The sequence below is a fragment of the Sarcophilus harrisii genome, chromosome 6 (genome assembly GCF_902635505.1).
Source record: "Sarcophilus harrisii chromosome 6, mSarHar1.11, whole genome shotgun sequence".
Lineage (NCBI taxonomy): Eukaryota > Metazoa > Chordata > Mammalia > Dasyuromorphia > Dasyuridae > Sarcophilus > Sarcophilus harrisii.
The window spans coordinates 92,065,807-92,091,083 of record NC_045431.1 but is presented as its reverse complement, the minus strand read 5'-3'; the positions used below and the strand labels follow the sequence as shown (position 1 = coordinate 92,091,083).

Here is a 25,277-nt window from a genome sequence, read left to right as displayed (position 1 = left end):
GAAACTACTTTGGGGACTTATGTTCATAAATAACCAAGGATGTGATTTTAATTTTTTTGGAGGGATGTCATCTTTTACATCGTTTTAGAATAACACATAATGCTGGAACTTTAAATTTGATTCTTTTACTTTTGCTGTATTATGTTGCAGTCTTCCCTTTCTACTTCTTTCTCTTAAAAGACAGAGATCAAGTGCCACCACCAATTTTCTTACTCCCTCTAATTGTTACCCCTTACTCCTTTTTTCCTCTGATCAGTTTCAGTTTACATGTTATACCTTTCCAATAGAACATAATCTCCTTGAGGCTAGCTATAGCTTTTTTATTTTGTCCTCACTTCCTAAATAACTGGTACATTGTTTAGCATGTAGTTAGTACTTAATAAATGCTTATTTGATTGGATAGGAAGAAACTATGACTCTTATTTGTTATAGCTCTCCCAATACACTATACCATTGGCTTTAGTTTTTCTGGTTGTTGTTCAGTCTTTTTTTCAATCATGTCAGACTCCTCATGACCCAACCAATTGGAGATTTCTTGGTAAAGATACTGAAGTGGTTTGCCATTCCTTCTCATTTTATGCATGTAGAAACTAAGGCAAATATGGTTAAATGAGTTGTCAAAGGTTACCTAGCTACTGTCTGAGGTGAGATTTGAACTCAAGATGAGTCTTCATGACATTCTATTCACTGCTCTACCTAGTTGCCCAATTTCTCTGATAAAGTTTGTAATTGGAGTGCTTTATCAACATGTGTCATAAATTAGATAACATTTTTATCTGAAGATTGAGTTGGTGAATCTAATTTTAAAAAATATGTTTGTGACTTTATTTCTTTGAAATCATAGATTCTAGACAAACTGTGTGCTTCAGAACATTTGGACACATTTTTTCAGTTTAATTTAACATTTTCCACACAAGATAATAAAGGATTTCATAAATTTCATTTCTGTACTGCACTTAAAAGGTCTTAAGATATAATCTTATACCTCCTTGCATCCATGGTATGGAAATGATAGAGATTTGAAAGCTATGTTAATGGAACATGAGCTCTGAGAGGTGCTATCAGACTGGAAAGTCTCTAAGCTGAAGCTTGGTGGTGTTTTGAATATTGATTGTCCAAGAACTAGCATTCCTGGGAGTAGCAATCGCCAGAGAATGGACCATTAGGTTGTGAATTTGCCCACAGAAATTCATGACACTATCCATATCAGGGTGGGAAGGTTCTTTGTTATGAGTTAATGGGTGAAAAACTCCATCTCCAATACAATTATAAATGTGTATATATATATATATATAATTTCTTTTTACATTGCCCTAGTCAGATCACATCAAGTAAGACACTTGTAAAATGCTTATTAGCACAGTACCATAGCAAATACTATATAAAATTATTTATTTTATTATTATGGCATCATCATTGTTGGGTTTTATTTGAGACATCACATTTATAAGACGTCAATAAATTGGAAATCATCCAGAGAGAGGCAATCATGATGTTAAGAGTATCAAAGATACAGTAAAAAAAATAAATAAATAAGGATGATGAACCTAGAAAACTGAAATCTTTGGGGGAAAGGAGAGGACTGATTCCAAGGACTGATTTCAAGCAGTTGTCACATGGAAGAATCTTTCAACTTGATCTATTTGGCTCCAGTGAGCAGAATCTAAATGAGTATAAGTTTCAAAGAAGAAAATTTAGGCTTGATATAAGGAAAAATTTAAATGGTGATAGTTATCTCACAGTGGAAGGAGCTGCATTGAAAGCTTACCTTTCTCCTATTAGAAGTTTTCAAGCAAAGGGTAGATTAGCCATTTCAACTGTGTTGTGATAAGGGTTCATTTTCAGTTTTTAGTTGGATGAGGTGGTGCCCCAAATCCCTTTTGCTTCTGAAATTATGTGAAAAAAATTTTAATCTAAATGGACAGTAGGTAAGTTGTTGGACCATAAATTTCATAAGACTTTTAACTATCCTGAAAGATTATTGATGGGAATAAATCCTCACCTATATGCAAATATTATATGGCAATGGAATTTTTAATCTACTTTTCGTTTACCAAAAAAAAAAAAAAAAAGAAGGAAGGCAGCTACATCTTGCTATAACACAGCTTAATGATTGCTGTAACCAGAATTCAATACAAATGCTTAATTTTAAAAATGGTAATGAATACAACAAGGCTGGATTGAAAAGTAGTGGGGGTTTGCCAGCTAAACATGATTCTAGAAATGGTGCAATAGATTGAGCTTAGGACCTGACATCAGAAAGAACTAACTTCAAAACTAGACTCAGGGGGTTACTGGGCTCTATGACTAGGCAACTAATTTAATTTCTTTCTATCTCAGTTCCCATCTATTAAATGTAATAATAATATTTGCTACCTTATAGATTGACATGAAGATCACCTAAGTCAACATACATAAAGCATTTTGGTAACATACATTTACAGACACACACATTTATTTATTACATAAATTATAGCTATTGTTTTTATTGCTATCATTATTTCATCATTACTCTCCAGACTCCAAGGATATGCAGCTCTTTAACTAGACAGATTTCAGCAACTTTAAAAATATTATGTATTTGTATCTATCAACCAAAAATCCTCTATCCTTTTTAAATTAATAAATCCATTATCTGGACTGTGGAATTCTGAGTTCTCTTTGTATTTTGCAGCTCTCTCAAGATTTTTACCTGTTATACAACCGTCTAATTGTTTTTATGCTAATCAAAGTTTGCTTCTGAGGGGAAAAAAATCTCTAAGAGGTTTTGCCAGATGGAGAGCAATTAACTACAAACCAGAAGACATATTAATAGGGCCTTAAACAAAGGACATCGATGATATTACCCTATAAGAAATAATTAGCATGCAAACATTTTTTTAATGGTAGCACATTCCATACTAAAGCATTTTCTTTGCAGCATTGTTTTTTGTATTTCAGGTAATTAATTTTTAATAGAGCATTTGGCATCCTCATCTTTCATTACTTAGGGAGGTCATATTTTCCAGTGGCTTACACACTTGCTTTGGAAAATAAGACTGATTTTATTTCTTGTATGCCACAAACTTAATGTCTGGCAAATTATACAACTTATCAGTCTCCATACTTTGACATGAAAGTTGATACAAGAAAGATATATGATTTCTTCAGCAAGGAGCTTCTAATGTTAGAACCTCTGTCTAATGGCAGTGATGTCTGTGAATTAGAAATTCAGTTTATGCTCCTGAGACATAAGATAATGATGATAATTTATATTATGCTTTAAGGTTCTTAGAGAGCTTTACATACGTTATCTCCTTTCATCCTCACACTAACCCAAGGAAAAAAATGCAACAGCTATTATTATCCTGATTTATATAATTTAGAAAATAGAAATTGAGAGTTTGAGACTTGTCCCTACGTCACACAAGTAAAAAGTATAGGATTTGAAGCTAGGTTTTCTAAAGTCGATGCTCTTTCTTCTATTCCATTTTGCCTCCATTGATTTACAAGGAAAAAAGAAGAAAGGCCAAACACTTTCATGTTAGAGATATCTCACACGAATAAGAATATATATATTTGCCACATGTTCTTAGGATCATAGGTTTAGAGTAGTGAGGAATCTCAGAGTATTTTAGGCTAATTTTAAAAAGAAGTAAAATGAGGCCCATGGAGATTAAATAGTTTGTCTAAGATCACACAGATAGTAAGGGTCAGAAGTGAGCCTGGACTGCCTAGCATGGCTCCATTGTTCTTTCCATTCTTGTATAAGGCCCAGAGTATGATGTATTTTTCTGTACTTAGGAGTTAAGTACAGAAGAGAGTCTCTTGTTAGTACTTTACCTTTCCATTTCTAATAATAGTTGTAGCTTATACCAATCAAGAGTTTTGGGGTTACAAAGTGCTTTAACATATGATTTCATCTAATCCTCACAAAATCCCTGTCATGGGGAGAATCTACTATTGTTATATAGATCTTTTAAAAACTCGATTTGCCCAAAGTTACACAGTTCCACGACTATTCTCAGCCTACATGCGTCCTTAAGGTCTCTACTGCATCCAGGGCCAATTCCCTATCTCCATTTAGCCACTGCACCTAGATGGTGCTAGAAGAGAAAGTAAGGCAATTCCAATTTACTTGCATGTCATGGCAAGACCTCCCTAATGTCATGGTCATCTTTGAGAATGAAGGACAAAGAACAAGAATCCTATTGTATTACACTTACAGGATGGATGCTGGCATTTTTCTTGCTGCTTCCAAGGGGAACATTTTGTAAAGTTTGCCCCAAATGTACCACATACTTTATGGCTCCTCTGTAGCTTTTCTTTTCTCTTTTGAGCCTGCTAAGCTTTTCTTCAATATGATCATCTTTATGAGCACTGACAATAAATGCTCCTTACTCTTCCTCCTTTTAGGGGTGTGCAGCTGTGATTGTAACCAGAATAACAGCTTAATCCTCTACAAGTAACAAGAACTAAAAGAGACAGCTGGATGAAATGGATTAAAGGAATGCATCAAACCCCAACCATAGAGTTTAGAAAAGCTAGGTTCAAGCTTTCCCTCTCACCCACACAGGCTCTACAGCCAGGGACAATGCTTAAGTCAGTTCTCTAAGACTAAGTCACAGATCAGTTGTCCACAGACCACACATTGGTTTGCATTGATGATGTCTTTTGCACTGCTTGCATTCTCACCATGTGCTACCCAACTATTATCTGATCAGGGCAGAGTATAATGGGGTTATTGTATTTCTAGGCATAGATGCTGCTGTGTCTCTTTTAATGCAATCTGAAATGACAGTTGTTTTCTTAACTGTCATATCTCATAGTTGACTCACAGTGAAATTTTAAACTGGTATAGTTGATTTCTGTAGATTCAAATCAATCACTTTTGATTTGTCTTTATTAAATATCCACTTTTTAGATTATATCCAGTGTTTTATACTATCTTAGTCTTTTTTACATTCTCTCTTCCAGTGTGCTAGTTATATCTTCCAGTTTTATATTATCTTCAGATTTGATAAGCTTGCCATTTATTCCTTCATCTAAATCATTCATATGAATGTTCAATGACGAAGTCAGGGACAGATCCCTGGGATACTTTTTTAAAGATCTCTTTGAATCTAGCCATTCATCTTCTTCTAATTCCAACTAATTACATACATATAGCCAATACTTTTTCATCTTTTTCACAAGAATATCCTGAAAGATTTTGTAGGATGCAAGAATAGCATAACCTGTTCTTAAGAAAGCCATATTTGTGATCACTATTTGTAAATAATTATTAACCATTCCTTGAATGAAGGAAAAAGCATTTATTAAGCACTTATGATATAAATAGAATGATGATGAAAATAGAACTCGCAGAAGAACTTATGTCCTATCTAGAAGGTTGTGGGGACAATATATAACCATTCATCTGTAAGGCTAATTGCAAGTCCCAGAGCTCCTTAGAGTGCATTAAAAGGTTAAATCCTAGCTTCTTAAACTATGGTTTGTGACTCTAAATGGAGTCTTAAAACTGAACGGGGGTTGTGAAATTATGACTTAGTATCAGTAAATGTTTGGTTCGTTTACCTATTTTACATAACTATATGCCCAGGGTCAAGTAAAATTTTCTCACATGAAAAGTGGTCATAAGTAGAAAAAGTTTAAGAAGCCTTGGGTTAGATGACAATCTTTGGGGGTCTAAAGATGTATAGAAATGGCAGCTGATAAGATTTAGTGATCTTCCATAGCAATGGAAGGATTAGAATTTGATGACATAAGGAATCATGATGCTTTTCATAAATGGCAGTCCTGTTGTGATCTGTTGTAATCTAGGGGTTCTGAAGTCAGGGGAGAGGTGGAGGAAAGGAAAGGAGGAAGGTATTCTCAATGTTGCATCTTCCATTTAATTTGTTGTTCGATTATTTTAGTCATGTCTTAGTCTTCATGATCCCATTTGGAGTTTTATTGGCAGAGATACTGGAGTGGTTTGCCATTTCCTTCTGCAGCTCATTTTACAGATGAGGAAATTGAGGCAAACATGATTAAGTGACTTGTATCTGAGATGAGATTTGAACTCAGAATGATAAGTATTCCTGATTGCAGACCTAGCTTTCTATCCTCTGTACCACATAGCTGCCCTTCTCCTTTTAATCACATATTTAAAATGTTGTCAGGACTCAAAGTCAAGCTCACTGGCCTATATATTATGCAGACTCCATTTCTGTACTATTTTGAAACCAAGGGCATTTCCGCTTATCCTCTCCCTTATCTTCTCCCTTATCCTCTCCTATTTTTAAAGTAACCATTGATAGTGGTTCAGCAAATATGCCATTTCTTTTAGAACCAGGATCAAGCTCACCTGGGCTAGATATTTGGAGTTCATCAGGGGCAGCTAGTTGCTTTCTCAACATCTCTTTACCTGACTTGAGCATCACTTTTCTATTAACTAGTTCTATTAGTTTAGAAAAGTTTAGAAAGGATTAGTTTCTATTAGTTGTTTCCTTTCTGATCAAGATATGGTTCTCTTTGATATAAATTAGAGAAAAGCACCTATCTTTTTTATCATCCTATTCAATTCATACTGCCTACCCAATAGGGTTTTTAGGAATTTTCATGTAATAGATCCTTCAAAATATTTTCTTTTAATTGAACCTTAATATGGGCGTTATTATTGTGATAGAATTGTAATAATCATTTTGGAAATTTTTTTCAAAGAGGTTTCAAGTTATTCACATATAAATATAGAATTTTATAGTTGAAAGGAGCCTTAGAAATGATCTAATAATAATGATAATTGCATAGTACTTTTAGGCTTATAGAGTGTTGTACTATGCCATTTCATTTGCACCTCAGAAAAGTCCATTTTACAGATGAGGAAACTAAATGTGAAGACGGTTAATTGATTTATTCAGAATCACACAATTAATGTCAAGTAATTTGAATCCATGTCTTCTGGACTACATGGTTATCACTCTACTACTCTACTCTGTGATCTTTTAATTAACAGAGGTCAAGAAAAATTAAGTGTCTTGCTGGAAGACCACAGAACTAATCATTATTAGAGCTAGTTCCTCTGGTTCTTAGTCCCCTTTTGCTATGTAGCCAATTGCTCCCAGGATTCTGTTTTTACACCTCTTTCTTTTCTTCCCCCTCATTTCAGACACAACATTATTTCCCCTTAGTATAGTAATTGACAACCAGAAAGCTAAATGTGAAAAGCTAAGTAAAACTGATTAGAAATTATACCAGTGGCTCTGTAGTCATTTCAGGTCTACATTTCTGGCTCTGGCTCTGGCTTTTTGTCACACATTTTAAGGACCAAGATCATTCACTTGCATCTCAGCAGGGGGAGAGGTAGATAAAAAATGCACATCATTCTGCAAACTTCCCCATTTCAGTGCCAAGTAGGCAGGTCCTCTTTGATGCACATTTTTAGAAACTTGCTGGCATTAAAAGACTAGGAAGTTCCTGCAGAAAAGGTGATGAATTGTTTTTGTTTCTTATCAAATCTTCTTAGGTTTGAAGTGAAATCTCTTTAGAATTCTAAAAACTTTTGGTTGAATGACCAACCAAGAGATGGGGAGAGAATGCATCTAATGAATGGGCTTAATTGTTGCTCTTTTAAAAAAATCTCTTACAATTTTAGTTTCATACCTTATACATAGCATTAGAAAAATCATTTGTAGGAAATCATTTCATTTGAGGCTAATAGATTATAACAAATTTAATAAAATTTACTTTGGCCGTTGAAGAAACCATTATCCTTTTTGGGTGCCATTTTAATCTAGTCATCCATTCTATTTTTTTTCCATGAATAACCTTGAGAAAAAGTTGTATTTGGCATAAAAAGAGGATAATTATTTATAACATTTAAGGGAAACTACTAATTGCTCAGTATGTTAATGGATCTAACTAACTTAAGAAATATAGGTGGAAATTTTATTACAAATAATATTGCTTTAAAAAAAGTTGTTACTTATACTTTAGATCTTTTTGTACTCTACATGTTAGAGATCATCACATGTGTCACAAATGATAAAATTTGGGCACCTGTACTTATAGGTCTTAGAGATGAATAAAATTTTGAGATCATCTGTTCCCATACTTTATTTTCCAATCTGTCTGATATGCTAGCTATCATCATACATAAAATTCAGTCCTTCATCTCAATGGGAAATCTCTGACTTCCTCATCTCTGACTTCCTAGACACTTAGCTTTCTTTAATACATAGCCCAAATGCTATCATATCCTGGGCTTTTCCTTGTCTCATAATGTAAATGATTTTTTGAGATTACTTTATATGACTTTTCATATTATTGTATATCATCATATAAATATCATATGTTTACCTATTTTTATACAAATGTCCCTTGATTTCTTTACTTAACAAATATTTGTTAAGCTTCTGCCATGTCTTATGTGCTTTGCTAGGTACCATGAAGTAAGCAGGAGTATAGAAAGAGAAATAAGATAGGGCCTTACCTCTTAAAGAGAGGGTAATGTCCATAATTTAATACATTTGGCACAAGTGAAATGTTTTTAACATAAGCTGGTTGGTACTGATGTGATTTCTAATTATCAGTGAGAAAATGCTACTGAATTTGTGAACCTTCAGTTCAATTCAACAGGTACTTAATTGAAGTCTTTCTATGTTCTTGGAGCTTTACTAAATGTTATAACAGATAGAAAAGAACTATTTGATGTGCATCTTGTTTTTAGGAGTTTGCCATTTTCAAAGAAAACTTTGCAGATGTGCAAAGCAGTTCTATCATCTGTTATATTTCTATTTTTTAAAGAATAGATGATAGTTCATGTAAGCTTTGAAGATCCTTATTCCAGCTGTTGCTCTCACAAATGAGTCTTGGGTACTGAAACAAAGCCACATATCTCCTTCTGAGTCCTAATGATATCCATCAGACGTTAGGGGATGGAAAATTTAATGTCCTCAGCTCAAGCGCTTACTTCTTTGTTTCTTGATAATCTTTATCAGAGAATCATTTTAGTCTACCAAATTTAAGTGGATTGTAGAAAAGGGATATTTACCAAGGTGTTATTGTAAAACAAAACAAAACAAAACAAAAAAAAACCCAGTTGATATTACATATCTCAAAAGTTTGGGACATAACTGTCCTACAAATAAATGCTCACAGAATCTAATTTAACATGGTCCTCCTTCAGTCAAAAGTCTATGTGAAGGGAAAAGCAAGAGAGAGGAGGAAAGCTGAAAGTGCTTTCCTTCCTTCCAAATGTTTCTTTCTCAGAAGTTTAACTGAAAATCTTCTCTTCTTACTCATCACTTGCATTAAACTTTCCATTATTAGCTAATTTGATTCTTTTCCACAGGACTTCGAAATTATGATAAAATTCTAGAACCATTTGTAGTATACTTCTGCCTAGTATCATTTCACTTCATCTAATCGTTTTGTAGACTTTTCACACTTATTCTGAGGTTTTTTGATTGATTCATTGAAATGTATTCTCACCAATTAAAATATCAATGGTAAAATGGGATGAGAGTAGCTTTGACCCCCATCACTATGTTCCTTAAAAATGAAAACTGGAAACTAGAGAAAAATTTGATATTCTTTTGAGTTTAACTGAAAAACCACAGTCATACCAGTCCTTACATATATTTTTGATGACATTTCAAAGCATCTGATGATAACAAGGGTTTTTCTATTAAATTTTAAGAAGAATTAGAGTGTAAATATTCTTGGACATAATTGCATTTTTTCATTAGTACCTGAACTTGATTTCTAGTTTCTTTTAGGATATGAACCTTGGAGTTGTGCTAAAGAATTGATGTGATATGAGGGAAAGAATGATTGGAATCAGAAGATTTGAATCTAAATCCTGGTGTGTCCTTATTATCTATGTGACTGGCAAATATAATCACCATTTTAGGTCCACTTCTTTACCTATAGATTGGAAGGATTGAACTATATTTACATTAAAGCTTCTTCTGACTCTAAAATCCTATAACATAAATGTTCATGATGCTTCTTGTTGCTTTTGGAAAACCATTTTACCTTCTACATTTCTTCTTTTGCTCTTTCAAAATGTGTTTAGAGCCACTAATAGAATCCCACCCATCTTATTATTTTAGAAATGATCTTTCCTGGAATCCCTTCTTTACTTAATCTGTTTTAAGCAGTCCATTATATTTATAATGACCATTGTGATCATTTATACCAACTAGTGTATTGCCTTTAAAGGCAAGTGAGTGGATGCGAATAGAGAAATACATATGTATCAATTTTGTGACTCAGTTGTTAATGTGGTTATTAATGTTGCTCTGTCATATAGTTGTTTGTCTAAGTCCTGAATAAATTGCCTGCAATGATGAAAATAAATCAGAATTCAGTATTTTTAAGTGGTCACTTGCCATTTACAACTGCTGAAGATAGTTTCATAAGTGTTTCAAGGCTCATGGTAGCAAGGAACTTTATAGTGTAAATGATGAAACAATAAATATTTGCAAATAAGGCAAAAGCACAGGATAAAAGTGAACCTATAAAATGTAAAATCATGCATAAAACATTTCTTTCTCAGAAAGCTTGTTATAGCTACCACTTTAGGATAGGCTACTGGAAATGATTAATATCTTTTGCTTGTGAATATATCTCTAATATTGGTCAATATTCCTGAAAAGGATTGCAATGTGACCTCCCCTCTAACCTTATTAATTCTTTTTTATCATTTTTTTGTTAATTCCTAGTTTTAAATAAAGATGCAGATCCACTAAGAATACCCACAAGCCGTTTTTACCTTCTGATTTTCTTGTAATTTTCTCAGCAATTTGTTTTAGAACAATCATCACAATGTTGTAAAACACTTAGCTTAGTGCCTGGCACATGGAAGGCACAATATAAAATGCTTATTCTCAATCCTTTTTCCTTCTGGATCATGCCCTCATGCCCATTCTCTTCATATTTTTTATGGTCGTCTTCCATTGTTGTCAGTTAGTATTCATCTAATCTAAGAAGCATTTATTAAATATCTATTCAGTTAAAATCAGTCAGCATCTAGTAAATATTTACTGTACCTATACCAGGCATTGGGCTGAGTTCTAAGGACACAGAGAAAGGCAGAAGCATAGTCTCTACCTTCCAGGAGTCCACAAGGGAGACAATGTGCAAAAAGCCATGAGTATATAACATAAATCGAGTGTAAATAGAAGTTAATTTTTAGAGAGAATGGATTGAATAGAGGATGGAAATGGGGTAAACCCTCTTGCAAAAGGTAGGGTTTGATTTAGGTTTTGAAGGAGACCAAGAAGCAAAGGTTAGGAAGGAAAACATTCTATGATAACCAGTGAAAAAGCATCGTATTAAGACTTGAGAGATGGAGAGTGCTATGTGTAAACAGCAAGGTTAATTTTACTGTAACGAAGAGTATGTGGAGTGAAGTATAAGAAAACTGGATAGTAAAGGAGATTCAGGTTCTGAAGGGCTTTAAAAGCCAAACAAAGGATTTTGTATTTGATTCTGCAAGTAGTAAGAAGCTGTTGGAATTAATTGAATAAAGGATAGGTACTATGCTTACCTCAAGAGAAAAAAGCAAAATGAAAAAGAAAGAAGTCTCTTTCCTCAAGAACTTGAGTTCTATGTTTTAAGCTTTCAATAAAAATTCTCTGGAAAATACTATGGCAGAGATTCTTGTTATCGAATCACAGATTCTTAGATCTAAAAAAGACCTCAGAAGTTCAAAACCTATCTGAAGTACAGAGCTCTGTTGAAGCACAAATTATGTCTACAACATCTGTGAAAATGAACCTTTAGCCCCTGCTTGAGGATGTCCAGCCATGGGGAACTTACTATCTCCTGAGGTAGCACTTTCTATTTTTGGACAGCACTAATTGTTAGGAAATTTTCTTTTTAATAGAGCTAACTATATATCTCTTTGTAACTTCCACAGGATCGTGCAATTTTTTTTTGTCTTCTGGGGACATGCAGGATGCTTCTAGCCTTTATAAGAGGAAAATATTGTAATTTCTCAAACATATACACACAAATGTAATCATTAATGCATACAGAGGGAACCAACCACTGTGGTATCAGGAAAGAATTCATGAAGAATGTGCTATCTGAATTGAGCCTTAAGGAAGTTGAAGAAAGATTTTATGTTGAATTGAATTTGCAGGGGGTGCATTCTGAGCATGGTGTATAGTTATATTAATGAATGGATGTGAAATAGAGGGATAAATTTAGAAAATAGTAGATTAGGTTAGCTAAAATAAATTGTGTGAAGATAAGATAAAGTCATTTGGAATTGGATTGTGGAAGTCCATATATATAAAAATTGGGAATTTTTAGTTTATCCTAATGGAAATAAAGAGCTTTTGAGTAGTAGGTTGACATCCTTAGATCATTATCAAGGGAAGATAATTTTGGAAACTGATAGTAGGCTGAAAAATGTAAAAAAAAAAAAAAAAAAAAAAAGGTACAAAAATGCAGACTGGATTCATGTGTTGTTCAGTCATTTATTTACGCCTTCATTCGTCATGTCTCTGTGGACCATATCATGCCATATTGTCCACAGGGTTTTCTTGGCAAAGATACTGGAGTGGTTTGCCATTTCTTTCTCCAGTTTATTAAAGCAAACTAAAGTTTAGTTAGGAAGCTATTATAATGGTCTAGTTGAGAGGTGATGAAGTTCTAAATTAGGATTGTGACTATAGGTGGGACAAAATAGGAGTGCATATATAAGAAGTTGTAGAAGTAAAATGGCCAACACATAATTGAATATATTAGATGAGCAACAAATAGAAATGTGGAAGAGCATATTTAAGAAAGAAGATAATAGTTTCCATTTTGGACATGTTGATTTTATAATTTCCATAAGACAAAATTCAGCAGACAGTTGATAATATTCAACGAGTTCTGCAGAGATTAAAGATACATACATATATACATATATTCACATATATGTATATATTTGAAAATCATCTGCATAAACACAATGAGTACTTTTCTATTTGAAAGGCTTTAATAGCTTACTGTTACTTTTGGGATAAAAGACAAATTCTTCTGTTTGATAAATCTTTCACAATCTGATTCCAGTCTATCTTCAGAATAAATTCATATTATTCTTCCTCATGTATTGTACTCTAAATCTAGACTGACCCTGTACATGAGATTGTATTTCCTTCCTCCATATTTTTCAATAAATTGTCCCATGAAGGGACATGAAGGGCATGAAGCCTAGAATTTCCTCATGCAATGCTGGTCTGTTTTTGGTCCTCACCAATTGTTACTCTCTCTCTCTCTCTCTCTCTCTCTCTCTCTCTGAGTGTATGCCTCTTTGTTCCAGTCTCTGCCTCTCGCCTTTGATACCAAACACTTTATATTTGTTTATTTATCTGTGAACATATTATATTACTCCCACCGCCACAGAATGTGGGGCTCTTTGGAAGAAGAAAACAATAACCCCTTTGTATTTTTAACCCTAACACCCAGTGCCATTTTTGGCTTATGATAGGTGAATAAATACTTGATGAAGATGTCTGTTTAATGACAAAATTGAACCCAGGAGCTGATGAGATCACCAAAGAAAGAGGTCTGAGATAAAAAAGAAGAGGTCCCAGAAAAGGATATTGAGGTACACCTATTTTTATGTGTGAATAAGGAGTTGAGTGATTTACCAGCATCTAAGGGTGATAAGGAGAAGATTGTCATATAAGGAAAGGGAAGAGTGTTTCTCTTTGAGAGTGAATATTGATAAGTATGAAAACCTGCAGAGAAATTAGGGAGGATGAATCCATTGGAGTTTGCATTTGACAAGAATAATCGTTAATAATCTTAGAGAGGAATTTTGGTTGAGTGCTGGATCTGTAATCTGGGTTTTAAGAAATGAGGGCTTGGTGAGAAAATGGAGGTATTAACCACAAGCAACTCTTTCTGGGAACTTCCACTAAAATAGGATGATAGCCTGAAGAGAGACAGTTAAGTGGAGACTTTTAAAGTTATTATATTTTATTTAAATTTAAGGATATATTAAAGGATAGGAAAACCTAGTCATGTTTAACAGAATTTCCTTGTAGTGATTTACATTTGGTGAAAAATTTTACCTGAGTTATTTCATTCTATCTTCATAATACTAAGGATAATGGAGGCAATAACATTCAATAAACATTTATTTACTGTCTTGATCTAAGCACAGGGAATACAAATACAAAAAAAGAAAGACAAACTTTTCTCTCGAAGACCTTATAATTTAACAAGAGAAAACAAAACTCAAGAGTAAGATGAAACGTGGGGGATTGAGACAAAGGCAAGATACCTGGTATAGGGGTATAAATAAGAAGTTCAAAGGACTATAAATAGATAAAAAAGGAATAGATAGTTGTTATGGATAGTCTCTTTAAAGATAATTTGGGGAGAAATTCTATCCTCCTTTTAGAGGGGTCCAAGGAGCAGAAAATACTGATGAAATGTGGATGTTAATACCAGTGCAGGTATTATTTTTATTCACATTTTATAGGGTCAATTGATATTGATAGGATATCAATCCTATCAATTAGGATTGATAAGCCAATCAAATCTGGCTTACTTGGATAAAAATTTTTATGAAAACTATTAAATAATAAAATTGGAATGAGGACCCAGCCCAGGTCTTCTGAATGCAAAATCAGTGTTTTTCCTTCTGTAACCATAAATATCCTCATTCCCAACTTTGTACAGTTGATCCATTGAAGGCAATTTTAGATTTGCCATTTCCTCCATTAAGATCATTTATTGGATCTTAACTCCATTATCAAACACTTTTGCCTTTGCTCCCAGATTTTTTGCTTCTGTAAATCTGATGAGCAGGATGTTCCTGTTTTCTTCTACATCATTAATTAAGAAAAAAAATTTTAAAACTTTAACTCCATAACTACTAAATAATTCCTTAAAAAAAAAAAACACTCTTCGATCTTTGTTTGTTAGGATTAACCAGTTAAAAAGCTACCTAGCAATAGTATTTTATTATTGATATCACATATATAGTATTATAGATTGCTACCTTATTAATTATAATAATAGCTCCATATTTAGTCCATAATAGTGTCCTGTTAGATCTTGTCAGATGTCTTGCTGAATTCTTGGTATGCCTGCAAGTAGATGCTATTCCTTTGATTGATATCTTAGTAACCCTCTCAAGGAATTAACATTATTTTCTTATGTCTTGATTTTAATAACCCCTTACTAGTTCCTAGTGATCACTGCTGATTGTACTTCAGTTGAATAATATCTCTTGCTATGACAAATGTGTCTGACATCCAGACAGTAGATGGACACAGAGCAAGTAATTATTCTCTCCCTGTGATTGTCTTTTCCATTCTGGAATCTCTATATAGCTAGAGAATCCCGAGTTCTGTAACTCTTAAATACACTTATCTACTAGAGCTAGAGACAAAAAACTGTTAAAGAAAAACTTAGAAGATAAACATTATGGTGGAAACATTATTTACTCTCCATTTAAAAAACTCCCAGATAGAGCAGCTACATAGGTGTAGTAGACAGACTGCTGGATCTGAGTCAGGAAGATATCAAATCTGGACTCAGACACTTACTGACTGTGTGACCTGGGCAATTTGCTTTGGTTTCCCCATTTAAAAAGTTATTTGGAAAAGGAAATGGCGAACTACTCCATTATCTTTGCCAGGAATACCCAAATGGGGTCGTGAAAGTCAGAGATGACTGAAATGATCGAACAACAATTAGCAGAAAACTTCTCTTTCAAATTATCCAGCTTATTTAATTGCCTTTAAAATGCTTTTAAGCATTTAAAATGGATAAATATAAGTCATAATTAAAATAAAGTCTAGTACTCAGGCCCAACAGCTAATGATTTTTCAATGTGAGGTAGAATGGTGGTGTGAAAAGAGTGCTGACTAGAAATTCCTTCACTCATAACTACTGACCCTATAATCGTAATTAAGGCAATAAGTCTCAGTTTCCTCAACTCTGAAGTAAAGATATTAATATCTATAGCTATTGCTGTTTAGGCTGAGAGAAAACAATGGATGTAAAAGACTTTGTAAGCTTTAATTTTTTTTAAAATTGGTTATCATTATTTGTAATGGTTTTCATTTAGACTTCCACTGGATGCTCCTGTCCCATTGCCAAAGTTCCAAGAAACATTTAGAAAAGAGGGAAAATGACTTGGGAGAAGCAGAGGAATTGATTTTCCTATTAAACATGGGAAGTGGAGAAACCAAATTTTTAGAAGCAGTAGCTTTAAAGGCACTGATGACTTTTGGAACATGGCTGTCTATCTAAACAACATTTGTAAGTGAATAAAATTTGTTAAATGAAGAGACTGAACATCATCACTGAAGTGGTCAATCAAAGCCTGGTGTGGGATGTGACACCTTGGCATGAGGCGCTTTGCTTGAAAGGTCCAGAATATGGATGTCAGGGCATTTGAATGATTTGATTATATGATGGGGGGAGGGGAGAGGGAGAAAAGCCTTTAACTCAACTTCACACTTCATTTGAACAGTGGTGAAATTTCATTAGACTGAAAGAGTTCACTCAACATGCCTATACATTTATCATTTTGTGCATGAAATAGGGGTGCCAGTGAAAAAAAGCATGAAAAGACAAAAAAGAGCACTTCAAAGGCTAGGCTGGTGATTGTGCTGATGGATTTCTATCCCCGGGTTGATTTTTGATGGGCATAACATTCACTGAATTTCTTTATCCACAATTCCAGTGAGAGTGCTTGTCAAGAACTGAGCCAATCAGTGTCTGCCCTTCTGCATAAATTAGGTTTTATTTTTAATGCTTTGCAAAAGAGTTGCTGTGCTATCATCTGAGCAGGTTCTATTTGGTAGCTTTCATAGATGAGTCAGGACTTGAGGTGAGAGAAAGTTTTTCCTTGGGTCTCATCCCACTCTCCTTGCCCCACTAACCATGATAGCTCTGAGTATTATTACTTATCACTTTGGTTAATATCAAATTGAATAGAATGAGAGATATTGCAGTGCAATGGTAATAACTGAATTTGAAAACGTAATCCTATTTCTTTTTCTTGTTTTGGAGACTGGCAAAGATCCCTCTCTTGTGGAGGCTGAAAGTGCAGCTGTCACTGGCTGAGTCCTATTGCTGATTGCCATGGAATATTTGATCTGTTTTGTGTCTGGCCCAAGTGGGTTTGTCCTTCCTTAAACAGTTTGGTGGCCTGTGACTCCTGGGACTATACCATATTGCTGGGACTTCATGCAGAAACTTGATCAGCCTTTGCTCTACCATATCTCAAGCTCAAGATATCTACCAACTTTAGCCTCTTTAGCAGAGAGGAATACATGTCTGTATCACTATGTCTGGTTCAGACCACACTTGTAATCCTAGTTCTGCCACTTAATCCCTCTAGAACTTTCAGCATAATTCTTAACTTTTCTGGATCTCAGTTCCCTTCCTTCCCTTTAAAATGAGGGGATTGAACTTCGTTGTTCATTTTCAGTCATGTCTTTTTGTGACCCCATACATTTGGGGTATCCTTGGCAAGATGACTGGACTGGTTTGAAATCAGTTCCTCCTGATTTCAGGGCCATATCTTTATCCACTACACGACTTTTAAGTTTTCTTCCAGCTTTAAATCTAAGATTTTTTTGAATAGAAGAAAAGGGAACTAGAATGGTGCTCTGCGACAACTGGTATCTACTCACAAATATGGAAGCTAAAGGAAATCCGACCAAAGAGCTCTAACATATATACCCACATACATATGAATATATATAATGTTGCATACATTCAAATACATATACATATATAACATATATATAAAAGTAACACATACTTACTTTTACAAACCATTCATCCACACATTGTTAACTCTCTCAGCTTCCTAATTTCCCATTCAACACTAATATAAATTGAGTTCATTTTGGCCACATATACAGTCATAGAAAGGATCTCAGAGAGCATCTAGCCAATTTTCTAATTCACAGACAAGGCAACTCATTCTCAAAAAAGTCAAAAAAATCATAAGACTGCCCAAAGTCATAAAACTGGAAAAGATGATTTTTAAACCTGACATCTTCAAAATACTTTTTTTCCCAATATATTACATTGCTATACATGTGCCTGTATCTAAAAGTAGCCATTCATTTATTTAAAAGTATACAAATGTCTGTCAGATAGCAATAAATAAATCAACAAATATTTATTAAGTTCCTACTATGTGCCAAGCACTATACTTAGTACTAAGGATGTAAGAGGAGGTAAAAGATAAGTCTGTACCCTCAAGAAATTTATCTAATGTAAAACATGCAAACAAATATGTAAAAAGCAAGTTATACATAGAGTAAATAGGAAATAATCAACAGAGGGAAGGCACTAGAATTAAGAGGACTTAAAACAAAATTCCAGTGACATACAGAATTTTAGTTGGGACTTAAAGGAAGATCTGAAGGTCAATAGGTAGAAAGAAGGAAAGAGAACATCCCAGGCATGTAGGACAGTCAGAGAAAATAACCAGGGCTAAGAGATGGAGTGTCTTGTTTGTGTGATATCCATCAGAATAAAAAGGAGGCCAGTGTTACTGGACTGAAGAATAAATCTTGGAAGACTGGAAAGGTAGAAGGGAGATAAGCTATGAAGGCTTTGAATGCCAAACAGAATATTTTGTGTCTGATCATAGAGGCAGTAGGAAACAATTGGAGTTTATTGAACGGATTGGAGGAAGGGAACACAATCAGACTTATGTTTTAAGAAAATTACTTTAGTGGCTGAATGGAGGATGATTGGAATGGGAAGAAAGTTGAGCCAAATGGATCCACCAGTACATTATTGCAATAACCCAGGCAAGAAGTGAAGAGGGCTTGATTCAAAGTACTAGTAGTATCAGAAAAGAGAAGAGGATATGTTTGAGAGATGTTGCAAAAATGAAATTGATAAGTCTTAATCAGATTGAGTATTCAATTCATAAAATATAATTTAAACACTGACTATGGATCTTGTACCATGTTAAGCATTAGGAATATGATTGAGAAAAAAAAAGAGTTCTAGCCCTAAAAGAGTTTATAATCTAATAGAGGAAGACAGAAGCTGAAAAAGCTGAGAAGGGTTCCCAGAGACTACTTGCACAGGGACATCTTTTTTTTTAGAATTCAAACCAAGCAGAGCTGCACATGGAAAGTGGGGGTGTAAGACAGTGAAGAATGCTACGTACTTCTAAACTGTTAGCTGAAATTATGAGGGACTAGGTGGATAGTGTTCTACTCATTAGTGACAGAAAAGGTAGGAGAAGGAGATAGAGATGGTTTAGGGGAAAAGATAATGAGTTCAATTTTGAATATGATGAGCTTAAGATGTCTATTGAGCATCTAGTTCAAATGTCTGAAAGGCAGGTAGAGACATGAAATTATAGATTAGCAGAGTATTTTGGGCAGAAAAGATCTAGGAATCATCAGCTTAGAGATGGTAATGAAATCCATGAGAATGGATGAAATTATCAAGTGAAGTAGTATAAAGGGAGAAGAGAGGAGGGTTCAAACCTATGGTGATAGGCACCTGTGGTGAGAGACCATGATTTGGATTAGGATCCAGTGAAAGAGACAATCTGAAGTGGTCAGATAGAAAGAGAATGAGTAGAGAATGGTGAATCAGAAACCTAGAGAAGGGAAGTGGAGCCACAATGATGGAGCAAAGTCAGGGACATGCTCCAGCTCTCCTCAAAACACCTTTCAAATATCTTTAAATAATAAGTCTAAACAAATTTTAAAGTGCCAAAAACCTAAAGAGAAGAGAGTTTCAAGGAGTCATCAGTAGTGACAAAGGCTGCAGAGAGGAAAAGGAGAACGAAAATTGAGAGAACGCCACTGGTTTTAACAAGTAAGAGATCATTAGTAACTTTTGGAGAGAGATATTTCAGTGGAATGATAAGGTCAGAAGTCAGATGGTAAGGAGTTAAGAAGACAAGAGAAAGTGGAAACATCTATTTTGAATGCCCTTTGGAGTTTAACTACAAAGGACAGAAGAAATATAGGATGATATTTAGTGAGAATGGAAGGATCAAGTAAGGATTTTGTTTTTTAGAATGGGAATACATGGGCATGCATGTAAGAAATGAGGTAGTAGACAAAGAGAGTTTGAAAATAAGTGAAAGATTGGAAATGATAAGGGGAGCAGTCTGTTGGATGATATGGGATGGAATTGTAAGGAGTGAGACCTCTTCATCATGTGAGACAGTTGTAAAGGAAATAGTGGCAGAAGATATCTGAGCTAAGTCCATCACATGTTATATGTTAAATAGGAATAAATAACAGATGAAAAGTGAAACATGTTCAGGTGAACATGAACAGAACTAGGTGAACTCTATATACAGTAATAGCAATATTGTAAGATGAAGAATTATGAACGACTTAGCTATTTAACAATGATCCAAAATAATCTCAAAGGATTCATGATGAAGGATGCTATCCACATCCAGAGAAAGAACTATATTGTCTGAATACCATCTAAAGCATAAAGGAGAAAAATTGATCATCACATAATCTTCTTGTTGCTGTGTACAATGTTATCTTGGTTTTCCTCACTTAACTTAGCATCTGCTCATGTAAGTCTCTCCAGATATCTCTAAATCATCCTGCCAATTATTTCTTATAAAACAGTAATATTCTATTACATTCATATACCATAACTTATTCAGTTACTCCCCAATTGATAGGCATCCACTCAGTTTCCAGTTTCTTGCCATTACAAAAAGGGCTGCTATAAACATTTTTGCACATATGGCTCCTTTTCCCTTTTTTATGATCTTTTTGGGATGTAGACCCAATAGAGACATGGCTGAATCAAATTGTATACATAATTTGATAGCCCTTTGGGCATAGTTCCAAATTGCTCTCCAGAAAAGTTGGACTAGTTCACAACTCCAACAACAATATATTAGTGTCCCAGTTTTCCCACAATCCCTCCAAAATTTATCATTACTTTCTCCTATTATCTTTAGCTAATCTGAGAGATGTATAAATATTAACTTTTAAAATCAAATACATATATGTATATATATATATATACACTACATATGTTGACTTCATACACTTTTAACCCACTAAATTTTCCCCAAAATTAAATAGTATACACTTAACAAGATAAGCTCCCCTTGGGAAGCATGATTTGAATACTCCTTATTTGTTAAGCTGGGTGTAATTATTATTGACAGCATTATTTTTCAACTCCTGCAATAGCTCTGTCTTTGCACTAGTCAGTTAGTTTTCATTAAGTGCCTACTTTATACCAGGAAATGTGCTAAGCATTGTGGATGCAGAAAAAAAACACTAAAAAAAAAAAAGTCCCTCAATCAATGAAGTTAAAGGTGGGGATATGGGAGAGAGACAGCAAGCCAACCACCATGTACAAGCATGGTAAATTGGCAAAGTCTTAGGAGAAAGGTATTAAGATTAAAGAGAATAGAATGGGCTTCTTGTAGAAGATGGGACAGATTTAAAGGAATCTAGTGATGAGGAAGGCAGACATTCTTCCAGGATGTGATTTTTTGGGGGGAGTGGTGGTGGCAGGAGAAGCTCATAGTTTTGTCACTAAAGCCTTATTATTCACAAAACTCTTGCTCAGAATCTATTTACTTTTTACTTAAGAATAATGTTTTATTTTCTCCCAGTTATATATTTAAATAATTTTTCAATATTTGAGTTTTTTTAAAAAAACTTTTTATTTCCAAATTCTAACCCTCCCTCCCTGCCTTCCTTACCCCCTAAGATGGTACATAATCTGATATGTTATAAATATGCAGTCATGTCAGACATTTCTGTATTGGTTATTTTGTACAAGAAGACTTAAACAAGAAACAAAAAAAAAATGAAAACAAGAAAACATGCCAGCAAGAAAGAATGAAAAATAGCATGTTTTTGTCAGTATTCAGACAATATCAGTTCTTTCTCTGGATGTGGATAGTATACTTCATCGTGAGTCCTTTGAGATTATTTTGGATCATTGTGTTGCTGAATAGTTAAATCATTCACAATTCTTCATCATATAATATTGCTATTGCTGTCTAGTGTTCACCAGGTTCTATGCATTTCACTTTGCGCCTGTTATTTATTCTTATTTAACATATAAGACATACATAATTGCTTTAGCTTCCTAGCCCACAATAGATTAAAAGGGATCTATTTGAAAGGATTGCAGGGTCATAAAAATGTTACATGCAATAATCATAGAAGAGAGATGTACCAGCAAACATGTTGGCAATGAGAAAGAAGATAAAACTAAAAAAGAAACACAGAACTATCCCTTGTATTATAGCTTGGAACAATAGTAAATATTCAAAGCAAGAAGAAATGTTATAGATTAATTCATTCTCCAAGTTTTAAAAGTGAGAAGTTTGAGGTACAGATGAAGTAATTCACTTGCCCAAAGTAAGCCAGTTGTGACAATCCTAAAACTGGAAATTAGGTATCCTGATCGCTAGACATAGAATCATATATTTAGAAATGGAAGAGACATAAATTATTTATTTCAGGGATCCACAATTGTGTGTGTGTGTGTGTGTGTGTGTGTGTGTGTGTGTGTGTGTGTTGAAACCCTTTGGCAATCTAGAACCTTTTTTAAAACAAAAATTTTAAATGGATAAAACAAAATACATAGGAAAACAAAATAAGACAATTATATTGAATTGCAGTTATTAACAGATTAAAAAATGTTTGTGGAACCAAAGTTAAGAACTTTTGGTATAGACTAACCCTTTTATTTTGCAAATAACTTGTCCAAAGTCATATATCTGATAAATGGCCGAGCCAAATTTCAGACCCAGGTTTACTGTTTATCTAATTTCATGCATTTCCTATCATACCCTGATGAACAAAAAAGAAAAAAGAAAAAGTTAAATTATGTCCAATCTGTTTTAAAAGACAGATATAGAATGTGGAATAAAATAAATTTCTATCAGTTAAATATTATCTTAGTAGTGTTTCAGTTTTAGTTTTAGTTATATAGAATATTCCCTTACTTGGTAACACAAAATAAAGAAGTTAGCACAATATTAAACAGTCTTTTAATCTTCATTTCCCTTATCTCTCCCCTCTTTTGCCTTCAGAATAATGTAATAATTCCCCCAATATTCGGAAGGTAAATTAATCTTGTTTATACTTCCTTTCCACAGTCTTTATTTTATATATGCTCAATATTGAGAAAGGGGCAGAGGATGGTGGACAGATAGGTACAGAAGTCAGACAGACAAATGGACAGAGAGAGAGAGAGAGAGACAGACAGACAGACAAAGAGAGGTATAGTAGATAAATAACTGGCCCCCAAATATGGAAGATCTTATTTCACATTCAGCCTTCTGATCCATATGGTTTATATGACCCTGGGCAGGCCACTTAAAATCTTGATTCTCTATGAGATAATAGTGTCCATGTGTCCACCTTCTTCTGCCATTGTAATGGTTGATTAGGCTCTGTTCCTTCCTACTGTGGGTATATTGGTAATATATATATATAGTTGTACCACAGTTAGTCAATGTGCATGAGTAATCAACTATAAACTCCAACTTACTGATCCTGATTGTCCCAGCATGTAGGGGATTTTCTGAGAGTGAATTAACTACTTTTAGAAGCTTCATTAACCTCACCGGGCCACTAGGGTACTATTTAGTAAACCAAAACTGTGTTTTCCTAATTCTACTCTAGAGACCCAAGAGATTTAATGGAACTTCAGAGAATACCTTGTTCCTTATCAGGGAATAGCTTATGTAGTGGGAGAAATTGAATGAGTATAATACCTGTGTTCATTTAAGAATATTTTTCACATATATATTTTCACGTGTGTATATACACACATATGTATATATTTGTGAATGTTTATATAATTGTGTATATGTATGTCATATATACAAAGCGCCATACTCAGAGATATAGATATATCTTTATATTTCTCTGTGTGTGTCTCTCCCTGTATGTGCATATATACATATATTATATACATATTATATATTTATAGATATACATATATATGCACATATATGCACACACACAAGCATGAACATCCAAATATGTTACTTTGAGTCATTGTAGTCTCTGAGGATCTGGTTGTAGTTACATTGTTATTTTTTATTAAGTAATTAAATAGTGTAACTCAAAAGTCTGGGTGCTGATAGTAAGACCACTCTTCCATATACTATGTTGCTTTAAAAACACATAACCAAAATTTGTTCTTAACTAAAAGATTACTAAACATATGCTGTGTAAAGGATATAGTACTTGAAATAGCAAGGGGAAGAAATAATTATGAAGTTATATAGTTTCTTTTCTATTCATTGTTAACTTGATTTTGCACAGACTCTGTGCACAGACCCCTTCTGAGTGAGGAATATACAGTGATACCCATATCGGGACTCTGAATTTCTAGTAATTCCTTAAATCATTGGTTGTTATCATGATAGACAAATTCAAGCTATTTTTGTTCTACAAGATTAGGAAGCTTCCTTATATCTGAGTTTATTATATGTCTGATCTAAGAACCTAGTCTTTAGGTACTTACCTTAATACCTTAGCTAACATGCTTGCTAGAACTGTTTTTGGCTAGCCACTCTAGGCTAAATGAAAACTAAGTTATTTGTGCTTCCTCCCTAAAAGACCTTGTCCTTCAAACTCTCTTTTGACAAAACAACAGAGGAAAAAAAAAATAGAGAAATTAATCTCTCATTTTTTACCTCCCAAAATATTGCAAAGAAAGTGAAATCTCTTTCCCTAAAGATATCCTTGTGATAGTTAACTACATTTATTCTTTGAAACTTACTCTCACCATTTCTATTTTCGTGTACATTACTTTTTGTCTCTTAACCAATGCAGGCTTATTTAATAGTTAACATTGGATTATCTTTGCACAGTGGATAGAGCACTGGGTTTAGAATCAGGAACACTCATCTTGTGAATTCAAATTTAGCCTCAGGCACTTAACTACTCATGTGACTGACTCTGGGCAAGTCACTTAATCATGTTGCCTCAGTTTCCTCACCTGTAAAATGATCTAGAAAAAGAGATGACAAACCACTCTAGTGTCTTTGCCAAAAAAACTTCAAATGAAATTGTGAAGCATTGAACATAACTGAAATGATTAAACTATAAGACCAGCATCCCTCTGATACAACAGGTTCTAGATTTTTATTTTTCAAACTCCTTTATATTTTCTAGGATATATAGAACAGTAATATGTTCTAGAAACACTAAAACATCATCACCATTCAATGAAGGTGGCCACTTACCTACTAGTTATATGTAACATCAAGCAAGTGACACAATCTGTTTTCTTCAGTTTCTTAAATGAAAAAGATAGCACCCACTTTGCAGAATTGTTAC

General features: G+C 34.0%; 1 protein-coding gene across 2 annotated transcripts in view; it reads left to right on the top strand.

Moving 5' to 3' along the window:
• Positions 1 to 25,277, top strand: part of MARCHF1 (membrane associated ring-CH-type finger 1) — a 1,010,725-nt gene that overhangs the window by 258,154 nt on the left and 727,294 nt on the right. The gene's annotated exons all lie outside the window — the stretch shown is intronic.